Source organism: Saccopteryx leptura, chromosome 1, assembly GCF_036850995.1.
Source record: "Saccopteryx leptura isolate mSacLep1 chromosome 1, mSacLep1_pri_phased_curated, whole genome shotgun sequence".
Taxonomy (NCBI): domain Eukaryota; kingdom Metazoa; phylum Chordata; class Mammalia; order Chiroptera; family Emballonuridae; genus Saccopteryx; species Saccopteryx leptura.
In genome coordinates, this window is record NC_089503.1 from 378,676,242 (window position 1) to 378,697,181 (window position 20,940).

Here is a 20,940-nt window from a genome sequence, read left to right on the forward strand (position 1 = left end):
AACGATCTGAAGATGGGAAAAGTTTCCAGTTGCACAGCCCTAGAGAAAAAGAGGATCAGGAGCGAATGCTGGGAAAACATGGGGAAGCAGCGTGGTGTGAGCGGGAGACCCTGGAGGATATTTCGGGAGGTTAACAACCGAAGCCATCGCGAGCTGAAATCAGAAAGGGAGAGGCTCTGTCTCCCGAATGTGGAGGAGGGAGGCTAATCCTGCCCTTTGATAAATGGATGACATTCTAGCAAAATGAGACGCTCCGCCTCAGTGGCTGCAGGGGGACATCGGGCTGGGGAGGCAGGGTGGGCAGGGGCCTCAGGAGCCCCAACAATGAGGTTAAGATGCAGAATTGCGAGGCACTGGGACATTAACAATGAAATTGCAGTCACTTCAGCAGCTCTTGATTAAATAACCTGCAACAGATACAACGGCAGAGGTACCTGTCTCAGTCTGGAACGCTCACCTAAGCCCTGGCGTTTCCTGAGACCTGTGCCCTCCCCAGGCCTTCCCTGGGTCCTCTCTGACCCCCCCTCCACCCCCGTCTCTCATTCTCTTTGGTCCTGACCCGCACTTCTTCAGCCCTTAGCGGCGTCAGCTTCACCTCCTCTGCTGTGGGGACTCTCTCCTCCCCACTCTCCCTCCCAGTGTGCTCTGTGTCCAGGTAGTGGCCTGGCGTGAAGGAGCAGCCTGACTCGGTACATTTCCAGGAGGGCCCGTCTCCCAGGGTCTCCCCAGGAGGGGTGCACTGCTGGGTGTCCCCCTCTTGACCGTGCTAACTGTTCAACCACTCCCGGCCTGTCAGGGGTGCATCTTCTTCGGTCTCTTAAATCCATAGGTGTTTATTCCTATAAAGGTCTCAGAGCTAGGGACGGTCCTGTACAAGCTTAAACCGAGCTCTGCTCCTCCATCAGTACCTTATCTCTACCCTCAAGTCTTCCAAATGAATGAAAAGTCAGACGTGATTTGGTGGGGTGATTTTTCTGAAAGCCATACAGTTCAAAGAGGTTGGGTGAAGCTCTTGAAACCTAACTCACATGATACAGTGGCAGTTTACCTCATTTTCTCCTTTCTTTGGGAAAAACGTTGAGTTTTTTTTTTATTAAAGATTTTATTTATTGATTTGAGAGAGAGAGAGAGAGAGAAGCATCAACTCATAGTTACTTCACTTCAGTTGTTTATTGATTGCTTTATGACCCGGTAAGCCTGGGGTTTTAAACCAGCAACCTCAGTATTCAAGGTCAATGCTCTATCCACTGCACCACTCCAGGTCAGGCAAAAATATTGAGTTTTTAATATATGTTGGGCAAAGTCCTAGGCACTGAGGATTTAAAGAGAAAGAGGATGTGGCCTGGTTCCTCAAATTGCTGACTTTGGTAGTGGAGACTAATGGTAGTAATTAGTAAGAACTTATTAGAACTATTATAGAACACTTAATGTAAATCACAATATACTCATATGTGTTTTATATATATAATGTAATATATATGTATAAATTGTATATAATTTTATTCTCACAACAATCCTATGGAAACTACTACAGTGGTACCTTGAGATACGAACAGACCAACATACGATTTTTTTAAGATACGAGCTGTGACTCGGTCCATATTTTTGTTCCAGATCCGAGCAAAATTCCGAGATACGAGTTGTGATTTGGGAAGCTGCCACTAGTTGGTGCGTGGGCACACTGGTCCAGTTTTGGCAGTTTGATATACGAGTTGACTTGACTTACGAGCTTGGTTACAGAACGAATTAAATTCGTATCTCAAGGTACCACTGTATTACTATTTCCCACTAAATGGTGAGAAAATAAGGCAAGAGAGGTTTGGTAATTTGTTCAAGATCCCACAGCTAGTAAGTGGTAGAGCTGGGATTTGAACCCAGGGTGTTTGGCTTCAGCTCCAGACTCTATGCTCTTTAAAACGAAGTCACAATTCAGTGTAGTTTTCATGGTGAGCATGGCTAGTGTTGAATCTGAAGGAGATGTTAAAGCTATCCAGGCCATCATTTCGGCTGAGAAACGGGAGCTCTGAGAAGTTGAGTAACCTTCCTGACGTTAGAATTACTGAGTGGGAATTGAACTCACACCACCCATCCTAGTGGACATCTTTCCCATCTTCCAGCTCCGAAGGAATCTGGGAAGGCTTCCTAATCTGAGCGGGCTGCACCCAGCAGATGAAGGGCGTTCCAGGAAGGGAGGCCCCTGGAGCCCAGACGGAGGGCAGGGATGTGGCTGAAGCCGGGAGTGTGGGGGCAGGGAAGGATCCGGATGCAGAAGGGGGTGGGACAGCTTGGAAAGGACCTGGGATATTTGCTAAGAAGACAAGAGGGAGTTGTTAAGGGTGCCATGCTGACATGCGCCGCGTTGCTGCTCTCTGGCCTCTGGGTGGAGGGGGCGGAGGAGGAGAAGGAGGGGACACCCACAGGACTGGCATACGGAGGCTGCCAGAATGCTCTGTGGTCAACAGAACGTTTATAAAGAAGAGCAGGAGCGAGGACAGAAAGTGGGAAGTAGAAAGTCCTCATAGGTTAGACCCCTAATTTAAGTTTTCAGAAAGAGATTTAAAGAAATTGTCAGGGCGAGTGAAAAAGCTTTGGACCAATGGGGTTTTACTAAGAGATAAGAAGAAGAGGGAGAGTTGTTTTTGTTTTGTTTTTTCTGGAGCTGGAAACGGGGAGAGACAGTCAGACAGACTCCCGCATGCGCCCTACCGGGATCCACCTGGCACGCCCACCAGGGGGCGACGCTCTGCCCACCAGGGGGCGATGCTCTGCCCCTCCAGGGCGTCGCTCTGCTGCGACCAGAGGACCAGAGCCACTCTAGCGCCTGGGGCAGAGCCAAGGAGCCATCCCCAGCGCCCGGGCCATCTTTGCTCCAATGGAGCCTTGGCTGCGGGAGGGGAAGAGAGAGACAGAGAGGAAGGAGGGGTGGAGGTGGAGAAGCAAATGGGTGCTTCTCCTATGTGCCCTGGCCGGGAATCAAACCCGGGTCCCCCGCACGCCAGGCCGACGCTCTACCGCTGAGCCAACCGGCCAGGGCCGAGGGAGAGTTTTTTAACTGGTATTTTGTATTCGTTTTTTGCAATGATAAGAACCTTTGGATTGAGGAATGGGAGAGCTGCAGCTTGAGACGGGCTCAGGGACTGGAAGACAGCAGCACCTGGGTCTCTAAGCAAATTCACGTTTCCTGAGAGAGACTGGGGAAGAAAGCCGACCGAGGCACGCCGGGAGCCTCGGAGCAGTCAGGGAACACGGGAGTCCGCACACTGCCGACCGGTTGTTTAACATTCATCTCAGTTATGATTCCAAATGGGGTTACTGAGGGTATGTTTGTGACACTCTCCCTGACTCCACTCTTTATTTTTAAAGCAACTTTAAAAAAAGTTGTATATAATTTAATAAAAACAACACACGCAGAGAGTTTAAAAAGTCAAACGATGCTGAAAATCTTCCAGCAGAACCCAGCCTCACCCAGCGTCTCTCCCTGGGCTGGCTGTGTGCCGGGCTCACCAGAGGCACCGTTCTCCAACTTCTTTTTTTTTGCTTTGTCTGTTAGCTTCTCAACGTATTCTGGTATTTGCGTCCATATTTTAAAATAATACGATTATCATGCTGTGTCTTGATTCACTCATTTTGGATTGTTTAGTAACCTTCCCCTGGTGAACATGAGCAATTCTTCTCCCCTTCCGAGCACTTGGAAGACTGCACTTCTGAGCCTCCTCTGGTGAGGAGGGGACACGTGACTATTTCTGGCCAGTGTAATTGTAAGAGGAAGTGATGAGTATCAATCATGAGATGCTAAAAGTTCAAACATGTTTTTCTACTCTCTCACAGCCTTACTATGGGACTGAGGATTCCACGTTTCCAGATGGTGAAGTTTCAAGTTTGCACTGAACCTCTGATTGGGTCCCTGAATGACCGCATGGAGCAGAACCCCTGACAACCCACATGAGGAGTATATTTTTAGACACATAAACTTCTATTATATTATGCCATTGAGATTTGAGGGTCATTACTATAGAATAATTTAGTCCTTTCTGACTAATATAAATCTTATTATATTAGTTTAGTTCAGTTATACCCTTCTCCAAAGCCTCCTAATTACATCTTAATTTTTGGTTAAGTCCATCATTATTCTTTGCAAAATTTTATAGTTATGCCAAGATTGCTCATTGGTGAGCTAAATAATCTTTTATAATTGATTCTTTTTTATTGTAAAAATAGTTTATTTTTCTAAACTTGATAATTATTTTATTTAAAAATTATTTTTTTGATATTCTAAATTCCCCCATCTTTCAACAATTTTCTATAAGCTGTACCTTATTATAATTTTTCACTCTATCACACTGTTATATCATTTATCAGTTTCACTTTTCTTTTTCTCAAACAGAGCTTTTCTGGAACTCTCCAAACTTCTGCTCTAATATAGACTAAAGGTTCCCTAGATCTACACAATTTTCATACCCTGTTTTCTGGATCCCATGCTGTCTTCTTTCTTTCTTTCTCTCTCTCTTTCTTTCTTTCTTTTTATTTATTTTTTGTTTAATTTCTCTTTTTGATGGAGCGCATCTTCTAGTTTTTTTCTCAGAAAGGGTCATTGGAAGATGTATTTTTGAAATTTTCTGTATGTCTGAAATTTTATCAGCCACATATGTGATTGATATATTGGTTGGCTCTAGAAAGCTAGGTTGAAAATAACCATGGCAGAGATTACTTGCTGTAGACTAAAATCTTGGGCACACAATTAGGTTACATTTTCCAGATTCCTCAGCAATAAAATCTATCCATGTAATTAAGTTCCCTTTAATGGAAATTAAAATTCAGACCCGACCCATTCAACTCCTCCTATACATTCTCCTCCCTGCTTTTCCCCCTTCTGGCAAGATGGATGGAGACAATGAAAATGAAATTCTAGGAGTTTGCAGAGACATAATATAAAAAGGATGTCACAATGGAGAACTGTTCTGTCCTGAACAACCCACCCAGAAATGTTATGTGAGCTAAAAGTAAACACCTATTGTTTAAGCCAGTGAAGTTTTAGGGTCTACTTGTTATGCCATCTTACCTGCTCTAACTAGTACAGAAATTGATTCTCAGAGTGGGGGTGATGTCATCATAAAAACAAAAACAACTAGCATTGGCTAGGGGTAGGTAGCGAGAAAACAGATATATTGGGATGGAGAACTGGAGATGCCTGTTTTACTGGGGCAAAAACATTTGCTAAACTGATACCAGAGATAATTTAATATTCTGCTGAGTCTGTGCCTGTGGAAGAAGAGATTGGAAGGTAGGCGGGATATGTTGTCAGATACTTACTTCATCTCACCAGGAAGACACGAGCTCAGGAAAGCACTGCGCTGTTTGCAAATACAGATTAAGAGTTGAAGAAACAGTCTCTGAACCCCACAGAGGAGGTGATAAGACTGAGTACGCCTTGGAGTCACGAAGACCACGCAGTCATTTCAGTTAAACAAAGGGACTCCTCTCCGCAGCAAGATCAGGTTAAGGATATTGTCTCTTGGATAAGCCTCTTGCTACAGAAGCTTCTTGCTAATTTGATATATAGAGATTGACATGGGGCCAAAGAAGCAGAAAACAAACAAACAAACAAACAAACTTAAGAGCCACGACTAGAAAACTGTGGATGTGGTTACTGATAACTATGTATGGTCACACATAACTACGTAGGGGAAGCATATAGGTTGGAAATCTATGTGAAGGAAGAAATTAAATTCCCAAGGAAACTACAACCATAGCCTAAAAAAAAAAGAAGCTTTTAAAAACTTGAACTCCAAAACTTACATGAGCAACAAATGGGCTGTAAAAGCAGTGGAACCCCCCAAAAGGGAATCTTCCCAATGATCACCTTAAGTGTGGCCACAGGAGATAATGGACCAGGGGAAGTGCCCAGAGGGCAGAGGAGGGACCACGGGAGACAATGGGGAGTTTCTCCGAGATAAGTCACAGACTCCTGCGTGTGCGTGTCCTCCTCCATTGCTAAAGCCTGCCATCCCAGCAGGGTTCCATCATAGTTATTATGGACCATAGATTGCCTGTATTTCCAAATCTTTTTTTTTTCTCACATTTTAAAAATTTATTGATTTTAGAGAGAAAGGAAAGGAGAGAGAGAAAGAGACAGGAACATCGACCTGTTCCTGTATGTGCCCTGACCGGGGATCGAACCAGCAACCTCTAAACATTCAGGGCGATGCTCTAACCAACTGAGCTATCTGGCCAGGGCATTGTTTCCAAATCTTATTTGCAATTATCTATATATCGGGTGCATGCAGGGTTGAAGGGTGGGACACAGTGCCTACGTGTTTGGATCAAGAGAAATTCCATCTGATTTGACGGAAAAGACTGCACGTCACCTCAAGGACTGGACATCAAGCAGAAAGCAGGAGCTGGATGGGGCTTTGCTTTGACTTCTTTGGAAGGGGACGGAGTGTGTTCTATGAGTGGCAGGAAGTCCACACATACTGTAATGACCGCTAGCTGGGCGCTCAAATCTGTTGTTGTCTCTTCACCTGGGCGCACAGATGAGGTTTTGTCTTCCGGTCTCCCTTGCTGGGAGACAGCCACGTGGCTAAATTCTCTCCAGTAGAATGTGAACGGAAACGGTGTCGGCTGAGTTCAGGCGTGACCCATAAAGACTTCCCCTGTGACGTCTTCTTCCCTGCTCTTTCCCTTCCTGCTGGCTTGTTGCAGATCCGACAAGAGGGTTCCAGAGCAAGTGTCCTGACCCGGGGTCCACGGACCCAAGTTCGGAGGATTCTATAAACTTGGATGGGAAAAGTATCACTTTATTTTCTCTGACCTTGAACTGAAATTTAGCTTTTCTTTTTATGATGAATGCAGATAACAAGCCGCAGTAGTAATTGTAATACCCGTGACTTTGTCACCCGTAGAAATCACGGATATTTTCATATCACATTGCAGTTGCTGCTGATATCTCAAAATATCGTTACATTCATCACTACTCGGGAATTACAGCAGTTATTAGATCTGCTAGTAGATTGCACTTAATTGCAGTCTTCCCGTTGACAGACATGCAACGCAACTGGCCGACGCTGAGTACAGAAGGCACTCAGCCACCAGACGAAGTCCCTTGGGCTCATATTGATGAACCAGATATCTATGCTGCTTTCCAGTAATTCCTGCAATTGTGGGTCAGTTACTGGTGCTAGCAGGTGTGTGGTTTTTATTGTTGGCTAAAGGTTTGTAAAACTAGATGATTCAAATAACAAAATCTTAACTTTTTTTTTTTACTATTGAGAGGTATGAAGTTCACGAGCATAGTCACTCTTCACACTGATATATATTTACAGAGTAAATGTAACTTTAAATCACTTCTGCTTTACATGTGGTCTTGTTAGCGACTGAATTAATACAGAAGCACATATATATTACTATATCAAAAAATTGTCTTTGTATATTTTGATACCTGTATGTTCATGTAATTGGTTTGATTTTTTTCTACTCTGAGTTTTACAGATTTAAAAATGTTTTGAGAAGGGGTCCACAGGCTTCACCAGACAGCCAAAGGGGTCCAGGGAACAGAACAATCCTGTGGTCCAGCTGAGCCACAATGTGGAAGGAACCTGGGTCTCATGGACAAGAGTCTGTCTATTATATGAACATCCTTCCAACAGCATTATGTGAGCAAAAAATAAACCTCTGCTGTGTTAATTTTGGGATCTGTTGTTACCAGAACATATCCTACCTAATGCAAAGATACCGATACATTGCTTTGTATCTTTTGTTGTTACTTTTGAGAAGTTCAGTGCCATACTGATATTTTTCTGTGTCATTTCCCTGCTTGATATAACCCTCACTCTCACCATTTTTTTTAAATTTAAGATTTTTACTTCATCCTCGTGTTCTGAAATTTTAAGGTTGTGCCCTAGAGTGGGTCTTTTTCCCATTGATTATGCGGGACTCTCAGTGGGTTTTTTTAAGTCTGGCAACTCATATCTTTCAGGCAGGAACTGTTTATCTCTTAGGCGATATTCTGGTTAGTTATTGCTGTGTCACAAATCACTTCCAAAGCATCCTGACCTAAAACCACAACAGTTATTATTATTATTATTTTTTTGTATTTTTCTGAAGCTGGAAACGGGGAGAGATAGTCAGACAGACTCCCGCATGTGCCCGACCGGGATCCACCCGGCATGCCCACCATGGGCGACGCTCTGCCCACCAGGGGGCGATGCTCTGCCCCTCCGGGGCGTCACTCTGCCGCAACCAGAGCCACTCCAGCGCCTGGGGCAGAGGCCAAGGAGCCATCCCCAGCGCCCGGGCCATCTTTGCTCCAATGGAGCCTTGGCTGCAGGAGGGGAAGAGAGAGACAGAGAGGAAGGAGGGGGAGGTGGAGAAGCAAATGGGCACTTCTCCTATGTGCCCTGGCTGGGAATCGAACCCGGGTCCCCCGCACACCAGGCCGAAGCTCTACCGCTGAACAGTTATTTTATAACCTCCCATAGGTCTGGGAAAAGCTCAGCAAGGTGTTTTCCTCCCCTGAGATGGTAGTCAGATAGATGGTAGCTGGAGCTGGGACAGAAGGGACTGGAGCATCTGGGAACCTATTGGCATCTCTCTGTCTTCTCAGGATATTCTAGGTGATCTCTCCACATGGCCCCGCTTGCGCTTCCTCACAGAATGGCGGCCCTAGGCAATCAGTTGGCTGGTTACATGGTGGCTCAGGGCTCCAGGGCAATTTTTTTAGCTAGTGAAGCAGAAGGTGCCTTTGATGACCTAGCTTTAGAAGTCACATAGTCTCCCTTACACCATACTGTACTGGTGAATACAGTCACAAAAACCTTGCTAGAAACAAGGGTAAAAGAGTTAGACACCATCTCTTGATGGGGGCATGGTCAAGTTCTAGAAAAGTGTGTGAGATAGGAGATGTTGCAGCCATCTTTGGAAAACCCCATCTGCTGTCATTTCCTCCCCCTTTCTCTTCTTCCACTACTTTTCTCCTGCTAGTCAGTTTTGATTCCCTGGACAAATCTTTCACTTGTCTTATCTATTCTCACTTATTATCCCTCACTTTATCTTTCTGTTCTACTTTCTAAGAGATTTCATTGGCTTTTATTATCAACCCTACTACCGACTTTTACATTTTGACCACTGTTTTTTTGTTGTTGTTGTTTGTTTGTTTTACTTATTCATTTTAGAGAGGTGGTGAGGGAGGGAGAGAAAGAGAGAGAGTAGGATGGGGGGAGGAGCTGGAAGCATTGACTCCCATATGTACCTTGACCAGGCAAGCCCAGGGTTTGAACCGGCAACCTTAGCATTCCAGGGCAATGCTTTATCCACTGCACCACCACAGGTCAGGCTGAATGATAAGTTTTTTAAAAAATTAATTGTTCTGCTTTCTAAAGTTCCCTCTTTTCTCTGAGTTCACCCCTTCCCCTTTTAGTGTTTTTCTTTAATGTTTGACTCTTTCCTCAGGTAGTCAGTTATTCTTGAATGTTTCTGATTGGAGCATAAGCATGGGTGGGCTTGCGGACTGGTGTGTCTCGATCAGGTGGCCAACTGGCTGTTTTTTATTGGAAGTTCCAAATGCCAGTGTTGGTTGGAGAAGGTTCCTCCGGTCTCCTGCGTGGGAACCCAGCCGCTGGGGTCTGGAGCCGAGTGGGGAGGGGTCTAGGGAGCTCTCCATCATGTGGACTCTGCTTTGATTTTCCTGGACCTTAGAATGTTCCCATTTTGGAGCCTCCCTGGTTCACTTGTTTCAAAACTCCATAACTCCAGAAGAAATGTCAGGTCTCTTGGAGGTGGGGAGGTGCGACTGGCCGATGGTAGGGGTGATGGGTCCTGAGAGTGGTCTCGTTGCTCCTGCAGACAGGGTTTCAAACAACCCCATGTCCACCCTTCTGCCTCATCTGGCTTTCTCACTTCTGCCCTTTTCCTGGGTTTTCTGTAACCAGAGGTTTTCTTGTCCTCCTGAAACCTCCCGGGGGGTCAGACTCCTCGCCTCCTCGCCAGGTCACCCGCCATTCTGCCATCTGCTTTGTTCCTCACTGTGCTTCAGGGATTTCGATGGTTTCTATTTCTATTGAAGATAGGGTTGTGTTTCTGTTTCTTGCTTTCTTTTATATTGTGAGTGATATGCAAGAGGGGAAGGGCAAAACCTGGAAGCCTTTCCTGCCCTCAGTGTCCCAGCGGGCTTTATGGACGAGGGTCCCACAGGCCCCATGCTTAGAAGGGCCCTGCATTTAATTTAATACTCTGCTGTCACCACCTGGGAATTTGTACTTCTTCTTTCTTTTTTCCCTTTCTTTTCTTTTCTCCCTCTCTTTCTTTTCTTTCTTTCTTTCTTTCTTTCTTTCTTTCTTTCTTTCTTTCTTTCTTTCTTTCTTTCTTTCTTTATTATGTGAGAGAGAGACAGACAGGAAGTAAGAGAGGTGAGAAGCATCAACTCATGTTTGCAGTACTTTTTAGTTGTTCAATGATTGTTTTTCATATGTGCCTTGGCCGGGGGGCTTCAGACAAGCCAGTAACCCCTTTGTCAAGCCAGAGACCTTTGGGCTCAAGCCAGTGACCATGGGTCATGTCTATGATCCCACACTCACGCCAGTAACCCTGTGCTCAAGCTGGTGAGCCTGCGGGATGATTCCCTGCTCCAGCTGGCAACCTTGGGGTTTTGAACCTGGGTCTTCAGCGTCCCAGGCTGATGCTCTAACCACTGTGCCACCGCTAGTCAGGCTGTACTTATTTCTGAACAATGGTCCCCACATTTTCATTTTGCACTGGACCTTGCAAATTGTGCGGCCAGTCCTGCCCACTGTTGATCCCCTGTCCCATCTTCTATGCTGTTCAAGTGACTATTTGAAAAACCGTCATGCTTTTGCTCAAAAGACTTCAGTGGCTCCTAAACCTTTGGGAAAAAGTCCAACCTCCCCAGTGTTTTACCCCAACCACCACAAACACCCAAACGGACCACCATGGGGCCTAATAACTGGTCACAGCTCCATGACTCAGCACAGGGTTACCTGGGTCTTACAGCCCATCTGTGACATCATAGTAGGGACAGGGGCCTCCAGTGACGTGTACTAAATGGCCTTCAATGGACTTAAAAAGACACTATAAGAGGTAAGGAAAGAGAACGCCTCCTTCTCCCCAATTACATCTTTCCCTTCTCAGGACTCTCTTGCATTTCAGTTCCTAGGCCAGACTGTACCAAAGAGCGAGTTCGACTGATTCCCTACTAGAGCCTCCAGCCTGAAGGAATCAGATTTCTTTTCCTTGTCCTTCCCCCTCCGTTCCCCTCCATGAAAAGTCCTCTGGCTCACTGATATTCCCACCAACTCCCTTCCCCCCAGATCTCTCTCTCTCTCTCTCTCTCTCTCTCTCCCTCTTTTCTTTAGAATAAATGAAGGGATCCCCTGTTGTAGAATCCATCTCTAAGTCCTCAGAAGGAGGCAGAGTGGATATTGTATTGGGGCAGGGAAGCTCTAGCCTTATATTTCTTTCTCTCTTCTGAATCTCTTTTCAATGGATCTGAAATTTCTCCCTTTTAGCAAAGACTGGCACCCCAAGAAATCAAGCTGGGAAAGCCGGAGGGCCCTGCCCTCTCACTCCTCAGGGGATACGCCCTGCTCCGCGGCACCCCCGGTCTCCAGGCCCTGCCTCTGCGGGTGCAGCCTGAGGAACAAGGCGGTGCTGCACGCCCGGCCTCCTCCCGCCTCCCACCTGGCCTCTCCGCTGCTCCCCAACTTGTCATCAGGGAAGAAGCAGCCGTCTCCTCCAGTGGCCGTCCTCGGGGCTCAACCCGCCCAGGGTTCTCCAAAGCCCGAGGCCAAGGCTTCGCCCCAGCTGCCACCTGAGGGAAAGTCAAGAGCCTCTTGCCGTACTACGGCACTACGGAAGCCGGCACCCGTGGGGGTGTGGCCGCAAGAATTTCTTTACCCACCGTCTAAGTCCTTGCCAAAGCAATTATGGCACACCTATATATATAGCCCATCACGAGGGGGCCGTTCCCTCAGCCCGGGAGCCACAGGCCCAGCGACCTCACTAGTGGAAAGTGACAAATGCCAGTCCTTGCTACCATTTTTGTTTAAATAAACAAAAATGTATTTAATTATACAAAACCCATACCAAAAAAAATGTATTTAGTCAATTATGGTCTTTCTCTTGTGTCTACTGCAAACATGGTAAGTAAGGTGAGTGTCTGTTTCAACTGAGAATATGTTTTATCTTCTCATTCTACTTCCAGTTGGGCTTTCCAGGGTCCTGAGCTTATGAGTGAGGGTCCCGATGGTCTTTTAGGTATGGCTGCCTGTAGCCCTGTGTCTGGGGGACACTGTGACCCTTGGATTTATTTCCATAGTGTCCAGTCCCAGTGGGTCATGGAGTCAGATCCACTTGTGTTCAATTTCCATAAAGCTGATGGGATTTTCATCTGAGTGGTATTGAATTGGTGGGTAGATTTATTGAGAACTAATATCATTAAATTATGAGTCTTCCCCTTTGTGAACATGGTGTATCTCTAGGTCTTCGGATTCTGTCAATATGTCTTGTAATTTCTGTATTGGGGTCTTGCGCAGTTTTCATTAGACTTACTCCTGGATATTAGATGGGTTTTGCTGCTCTTGTATATTGTATTTTTTTATGAGAAAAAATCTTAGGTACTGGTGAAGGGAAGCCTCTGCAAAACCTACCCTTCTTCTTTTACAAAACAGCTTTATTGAGCTATAATTCACATGCTATACAATTCACCCATTTAAAGGGTACAATTCAATGGTTTTCAGCATAGTCACAGACATGTGTAACCATCATTACAATTAATTTGAGAACATTGTATCACCTCAAAAAGAAACCCCAGTGCCTTTTAGCTATTACTGTCCTATCATACTGCTTTTTATAATTTTATTTTCTAATTTCTGTTGCTGGTATAGAGAAATGCAATTTATCTGAGCGTATCACTTACATTCAGTGACTTGGCTAACTACACATATTATTCTAGTAGTTTGTAGATTCTTTTCGATTTTCTATGTACAACATCATGTCATCCATGAATAATATTTGGACTTTCCCCCTTTCCAATCCTCGAGCTTTTTCTTTTCTTTCCTGTCTCATTTTCCTGGCGAAGGTGACCCATGCAGTGCTGAACAGAGATGTTGAAGAGTGGACTTTGTATCTTGTCCTCATCTAAAGGAGGAAGTTTTCATTATTTTGTCATTAAATATGATGACTGCAATAGGGTTTTGTTTGTTTGTAGATAGTCTTATCAGATTAAGGATATTCTTTATAAGTTACTAGTGGTTTTTCTTTTTTGTTTTTGCTGAGATAGAGACAGAGAGAAGGACAGGCAGGGACAAACAGACAGGAAGGGAGAAAGATGAGAAGCATCAACTCATAGTTGTGGCACCTTAATTGTTCACTGATTGCTTTCTCGTATGTGCCTTGACCTGGGGGCTCCAGCTGAGTCAATGACCCTTTGCCCAAGCCAGCGACTTTGGGTTCAAGTGACCTTGGGCTTCAAGCCAATGACCTTGGGCTTCAAGCCCGTGATCTTTGGGTTCTAGCCAGAGACCCTGGGGTCATGTCTATGATCGCACGCTCAAGCCAGCAACTCCATGCTCAAGCCAGTGACCTCGGGGTTTTGAACCTGGGTCCTCAGCATCCTAGGTTGATGCTCTATCCACTGTGCCACCTTCTGGTCAGGTTTTGTTTTTGTTTGTTGAAATGGTCAAATCTTGCTATCCTGAGTCTTTTGCGTATCAGTCATTCTGCTTAGGGTGAGTCATGCTCTTTGTACTTCTGCTTATCCATCTTCAGTTGGGGGAAGGACTTTAAATTTTAGTTTCTTTTTTTTTTTTTTTTTGTATTTTTCTGAAGCTGGAAACGGGGAGAGACAGTCAGACAGACTCCCGCATGCGCCCGACTGGGATCCACCCGGCACGCCCACCAGGGGGCGATGCTCTGCCCACCAGGGGGCGATGCTCTGCCCACCAGAGGGCGATGCTCTGTCCCTCCGGGGCGTCGCTCTGCCGCGACCAGAGCCACTCCAGCGCCTGGGGCAGAGGCCAAGGAGCCATCCCCAGCGCCCGGGCCATCTTTGCTCCAATGGAGCCTTGGCTGCGGGAGGGGAAGAGAGAGACAGAGAGGAAGGAGGGGGAGGGGTGGAGAAGCAAATGGGCGCTTCTCCTATGTGCCCTGGCCGGGAATTGAACCCGGTCCCCTGCACGCCAGGCTGACGCTCTACCGCTGAGCCAACCGGCCAGGGCCTTTAGTTTCTTGTGAAACTGAGAAGCTTTATAAAGAACACACAACTCACAACAGGTGCTCGGTTGATGGCCGATGTTGCCTTATGCATTGTTTTATTGACGTACCCTCCTCCTCGGCCTGTAGACAGTAGATGCCCAGGAGGGGTCTCTCTGCCTCTGCTGTTCAGTGCTGGAGCCCTAGTGTTTCCAGCGGTGCCTGGCATATAGAAATGGCTTCAAAAGAGAAATTTTGAAGCAATCGGTGAAATTATATATACATAACACAGCGCTATAGAAAGCAGAAAAGCAAATCCTGGAGGGAAGGGAGGAGGGCGTTAAGGGGAGGGGGGCCCAGGGGGATGTTGAAGGGAACATGGGGGTGGGAGGGATGAATTCGGTGGGACACTTGAATCTATGTAAACACAATAAATTTAAATCAATCAATAAAATACAATAAAAAGAGAAATTTTTAGATTAATCAACATTAAATCCCTCTTCCAGAACCTTACGGCTACAAAGCATGGTTTTAGGGCCCGGAATCATATAATTCTCTTGAGCACTTCCAAAGTTCAGTGCCAACTTTCCTTTTGACTTAAAAAAAAATGTCAATGATTTAATCAATATCTGTTTCAGGTGTACAGTTCTACCAATACAGATATTGAATAGAGATATAGAGAACTGTACACCTAAAAGCTATATAATTTTATTACCCAAGGTCACCCCAATAAATTCAATGAAAAAAATAAATACTTCATCAGAAAAATACCTCTGTCATTCTGTCTCCCCTAACCTGCTGTGCACCAAGGACGGAGCCCCAGGGTCCCTGCATCCCGGCTGAACCTCGTGACGTGACGGTGGACAGGTCGCTCCTCCGCAGAGCTCCTGAGAGCTGGCGGTTCCCTGAGTTGTGGTTCCAAGGCAGACACGATGCGTTGGCCTTGCAGGTCTCCTGAGCATCTCTGCTCTGTTCTCTCCAAGTCTCTCTCTCCCTGGAGCAGCTAAAATCCAAGTCCAGGGTGAGCCTTCATCACCTCAGCAGGTTCCGGAATCAAGGAGGCGAATGAGCAGCTTGCAGCCCGAGATAGGAAGACTAGCGCAGGGACACCCCTGGGCAGCCGCCATGTGGCCGCCCTCAGTTCCTGTCGAGATTCCAGAACTAAACGTTCCCCTCCTGGAGTGCTTTGCCTTTGCCACCAAAGTCTCTCTGTCCTCCAGGTCAAGGGTTTTTTTTCTGTTGTTTTTTTTTTAACGTTGGCACCATTGACATTGTATTTTTTTAATATTTATTGATTTTAGAGAGATGAGGGAGGGGGAAGTATTCATTTGTTGTTCCACTCAGTCGTGCATTCATGGGTTGCTTCCCGTACGTGCCCTGGTATGGGAGCAAACCCGCAACCTTGGTGTTTCAGGATGACGCTTGACCGAGCTAACCAGCCAGGGACTCCACTGACATTTTGAAATGGATAATGTTCTGTTTGCGGTGCTGCCCTGTGCCTTGTAGGATGTTTAGCATCATGTCAACCTCTGCCTACTAACTCTTAGTAGCACCCCCACCCTGAGTGTGACAACCAAAAATGTTTCCAGACATCGCTAGATAGCCCCCAGAGGAAAACATAGCTCCTCACTGGGAACCATTGCTCCAAATGGTCTTTCTAAAGTCCCGTTTTCATCAACCGCTCCAGCTGAAATTGTCCCCCCGCCACCAGTAGGTCTTCCCTGCCTCTCCCAGCTCACACTCATCTCCCTCTGAACACTGAGCAGCCCAGGCTGCCACTACACCAGCTGATGACAGTGCCCACCCTTTGTGGAGCACCTACCCCATCCTGTTGCAGAGACAGTTATATGTCATCTTAGCAGCGGCCTTGTGAGTAAATACATGTATGGCCCTCTCCATATTTCAGATACTAGGGCCCAGAGAGGTGAAGTCACTTGTCCAAGGTCACACAATGGCTAGTGGTACATCTGGGATTCAAATCCAGGCTGTCTGGCTCTCCAGGTCATAACCCACTCACTCTATCCCACTGGACATTTCCTTGATTGTTTCCTCCCAAACTCGACTGCAAACCCTTCGAGGGCAGGGACTAAAGTGCGTCTCTGGATGCTGCATGGTGCCGAGCACAGGGCAGGAAGACCACATATGACCTTAGTTATTGATTTCCTGCCAATATGGAGTTTGGGGCATTAGAATGTGTGAGTCTGTGGATGAGATTGAGGACTGGGGAGAAGGGATTTCCAAGCTGAGGCTTAAATATAATATATACCCACAAAATGCATTCAACATGGGTGCACGTCTCAATGACTTTTCACAACTGAACACACTTGTGTAACCAGATTAAGAATCAGAAGATCACACTTGGTCCAGAAGCCTCCCTCACACCCCCTTCCAGCCATCCTCTCTCCTGAAGTAACCACCAGCTTGCCTTCTAATGGGACGAATTCATTTTGCCTGGTTTTTTGTACTTTTAATAAATGGAACCATGGACTACGTACTTCTTGGTGTCTGGTTGCTTTTGCCCAACCGTGTGAGAATCATTCATGCTGCTGCATGTAGCAATAGCGCATTCTTTCTCTTTCCCCTATAATACTCTGTTGGGTGGCTTTACCACAGTTTGTTGATCGATCCACGCTGCTGTTAATGGAGAATTGGCAGTTTCTGGTTTGGGGCTATGGTGCAGAGCGCTGCTGTGAACATTTCGTACATGGCCTTGGGGAACACAGTTCACATTTCTGTTAGGGTCATAGACACATTCTTCAGCTTAACCAGACGTTGCCTACTTCCTACAGCTTTTGTATTTGGAGGCTTTTAAGACTATACTTTCAGGGATCATTTCTATAGTTTGTATTTGGAGGCTTTTAAGGCCATAATTGGTCTACCCCCCCCCCCCCTTTGGACTGCTTTTCTGAAGAGATGAGAGAAGTATAGGGAGGAGGTATGGCCTCCCTGGAATCTTCCAGAAGACCATGTCTGTCCAGAGAACCTTCTTTGCAGGAAAATAATATCGGGGATGAGAGGGGCCACAGAGAGCTCAAGGCCAAGCCTCTCATCACGCACAGGGAGAAGCGGGCTCAGAGGCGGGGGCTGACTGGCGCGAGGTGGCGGTGCGGTTCTCGTTGGGCTGAGCGGCCGAGGGTCTGGACACTGGATCCCATTCCGCTTTCTGAACGCCTGAAGAGAGATGCGCAGCTGGAGGGTTGGGGGGGGGGGGGCGCTGCCTGACTGGACCCACCAGGATTCTATGTAAAAGCCGGAGAGAGAGCAAGTGTGTGTGGGAGAGGCGGGGCGCGGAGCTGTCTTGCTCCCTACATTCTCCTTGAGTCTGGGCCGAAGCCAAGGAAAACACGAGCCTGGCCGCCCCACCTACCAGGGGAAGTCAAAGTGAGGGGCTTTACAATTAGAGTCTGGAAAATCTTCCAGCTCACATCCTCCCTCCTGCCCCCAACGCAGGGTAACGATGGGGGAGGCGGGGTCTGCCGGCCGCGGGGACAGGGGCTCCGAGGTCTGGAAACAAGATGGGCTTCCCCCTCAGGGGGCTCACAATCTTCGGGAAAGCCAGACAGGCTTCGCGCGGAGAGCAAAGCCCCATTTATGACGCACTGAAATTCCATCCACCGGGAACCTGGAGGGAGGCTCGAGCCAGCCTCGAGCGGAAACGGCGGGGCCCGCGTGGCTGCCAGCCCCCGCCTCGGCCCTCACCTGGTGCCCCGACCCGCCCCTGGCTCTGCCGCCCCCGAACTTCCGTACCCCGGCCCCGGCCCACCTTCTGAGACCCCCGCCTGAAACTCCCGCCTCATTTCCAGGGACGGGATTGTAGACCACAGGCGGGAAGGAATGGAAGGAAGACATTGCCCAATCTATCCCCAACTTTCTTCCTCCCACCCCCCTCCGGAGGCCTCCAGGTCCCCGCCTGGGGAGACGAGACCTAAGAGCAGAATGAAAGGGCGGGTGCTTCTCGTTGCAAACCCTCTCGGCACCCCCTCGGCCCTCTCCCACCCACCGCCTTCCCGCCCCGGCTCCCGCGCCGGGCCGGGGCGCCAACGAAATCTGATCAAAATGCATTGCCAAGTCGTTAAGGTATTTGAATTAAAAAAAAAAAAAAACCCTCCCAAGAAAGAAAGTATTTGATGGCTAATAATCTCATTTCAATATAATGGGACCTTCTTCTGCAGAGAGCAAGACAGGTTAAGAGATATAATTATGACTTTGCAAACTCTCTCCCAAACGCGGGAGACGCGCTGACAGGTCTGCGCGCGGCTGCGCCCGCTCGGCTCCCGGAGACGCTTTGTCTGCGGGCCCGTTAAAGAGACACCGTCCCTTTTCCCCCCTCGGCCTCCTTGGCAATTTAACTGTCAGCCGCGTCTTCGCCCCGGGGTCGGGGTGGGGGGAAGAGGGAGACGGTAGGAGGTGGGGGGCGGGAGAGGAGGAGAGCGAGGGGCTGACAGTGAAACGCTGCCCCGGGAACGTGGAGCTGGGCTTTCAGACCCGCTCCCTCGGGGACGCTCTCAAGTCCCGCGTCACGGCAGGTCCGGCAGGAGCCCCGGTGCGGGAGAGCAGCGGCTGCGGGCCGGGCGGGTGTATCGCCCAGTGGTCCTCATTCGAAGGACCCGAAAGGGCCGATTCCTTCTTGGCGGAGTTGCTGGGTTTCAGCGTGCGTAAAGGAACCGAACCAGGGAGGTGGGGAGAGATGGCGGGTGCAGTCCTGTCTACTCCCCCCTGTACACTCTAAGCACCCCCCCCCATCTTACTACAATGAGAGAAGAATACCCAGTCGAAGACCAGACAGGGAACCCTCGAGGAAAGAACCATGTCCTCGGTTTCACATTGCGCCCCGCACGAGAGTGTGAGAAAGGGAGTCTCGAATGCGGTGCCCACGTCTGTGCGGGGAGGAAGGGGGGAGGTCGGCGAGCGGCCCCCGCTCCCTTAGCGGAGTTACTGATGGCTGTTCAAGTCCCGAGCGAGGCTCGGGGAAAACCCAGGCCGGGAGCTCGAGAGGTGTTTGAACTGCCGCAGCCCACCTGCCGGGCGCCGCGGCCGCGGGGGGACTCCGTCGCCTTCGGACTTGGAAGTGTGGGCGAGTGTGTGCGCACGCGAGTGCGCACGTGTGTCAGCATCAGTCCCGGGAGGCCGCTCGGCTCCCAGCCGGGGCTCCAAGGCAGGGACGCAGGGACAGGGCACTAAAGACAGACCGACAGTCTGTGCTGCCGAGAGGAACTGGGGATAAAGGGGACCAGAATCCCGCCAGGTTTCCATTACTGGTCCCAACTCCTACGAAACGGGTGGGAGGGACCTTTACTCCGGGCATTTCCCGCAGCCCTCGGCGCCGCCCAGCTACGAGAGGAAGGAATTCGGAGGAAGCGGGTGCACCGCTGCTTCTCCCAACCCTCCAGGTCCTGAAACTCGGTGCACCCTGACGGCAGCCGGGCAGACGCAGGCCACGTGTCCCGAAGGGGCTGAGGCTTCAGTGCACCCCTGTAATCACTCTGACCCGCAGGCCGCCGAGCCAGAGGCGCGGCCACCCCCTCGAGCTGGTGAGGCCACAGCGCTCGGACACCGGGATTCCCTCTCAGCCCCGCGTACGGCTCTGGGGACTATTCTCGACGCCTTCCTGCGTCTCATACGCACAAGCGGCCACCGCGACTCCCTAGAACCATTCGCGCAGCAATAAAAATGAAGTTAGCGCTGTACCACCCCGCGTGGACTTCACGCCCAGCCGCGCATCCCAGAAGTGGAGTTTGGATGCGAGCGGGGTCATCCTCACGCGTCCATCGGCTCCCCCTGGTGGCCCGGCACGCGCGAATATGTTTCTCGGCCGCCGAGGACCTGGCGGAAACCAGGCCCTAAGAGAGAAACGGCGCTCACCTGGTCGGTCCCGGTTAGGCACCCGCCCCAACATGCGCTACCCCTTCGGCTTCGTCGGACCCGCGGTGGCTTTTCTCTGCTGAGAAAGGATGGGGAAGGGACGTATTTGGAAGTAGACCCCCAACCGAGTCACTCACTAGGCAATAGTTTGCTACGCGGGCTTCTGACACCCCTGCCTATTTTTTTTCTTGGTGTTTAATGATCCCTGGACGGAGGCCTGAGGCGCGGCCTCCACCGAGGAGCGTTGCTGACAAGAGACATGTGGGCGCGAGGGCGCGGGACTGGCGGGGGTGGGCTCCCCGGGCGGCTGGGCGGAATGGGAGCCGCGCCGAGCTCGGGGGGAGGCAGCCCGGAGCGCCTCGGCCGGCGGGCGGGGGTGCGGGCCCGGTGGGGGGGCGCCGGGGAAGGCGGGCGCGGGCCCGGCGCGCCGCCGTCGGGGTCAGGGGCGAAGGGGCAGGCGGAGGACAGCGCGCGGGGAGCTGGCGCGGCGGCTCGGGTTACCGCGGCCCGGCCCTCCCACCCGCAGCTCGGGCGCGGAGGCCCGGGCCGAGTCGGGCCGTCCCCCGCTGTTTGCATTTCTCTGGCAGGCGGCGGGGCTTAGGTTGAAAGGAATCGCCTCCATTTGGAACGTTGTTTATTTTTCTTAACTAGCCAGCGCCGACAGACGACCCGAGAGCGCGGCGGCCGGACCCGCCGAGCCCTCACTGGGAAGGGGTCAGGACAGGGGTCGGCCCGACGGGAGGGGCGCTGCGAGCCCCCCGCCGGGAATGCGCCCAGGTCCCCCCCGCGGCCGGGGTGGGGGGAGGGTCGCGGTGCGGCAGAGAACGACTTTCTCCCTCGTAGGAAAACACACTTTCTCCAGCCGTGGTTACCTTA

The 20,940-nt window shown here is 49.4% G+C and overlaps 1 non-coding gene across 1 annotated transcript; it reads left to right on the top strand.

The window, feature by feature from the left end:
• Nucleotides 1-17,012: 17,012 nt before the first annotated feature.
• Nucleotides 17,013-17,221, top strand: LOC136390125 (small nucleolar RNA U3). Its single transcript, XR_010748598.1, has one exon. It is a non-coding gene; the product is annotated as a small nucleolar RNA U3 (small nucleolar RNA).
• Nucleotides 17,222-20,940: the final 3,719 nt, after the last annotated feature.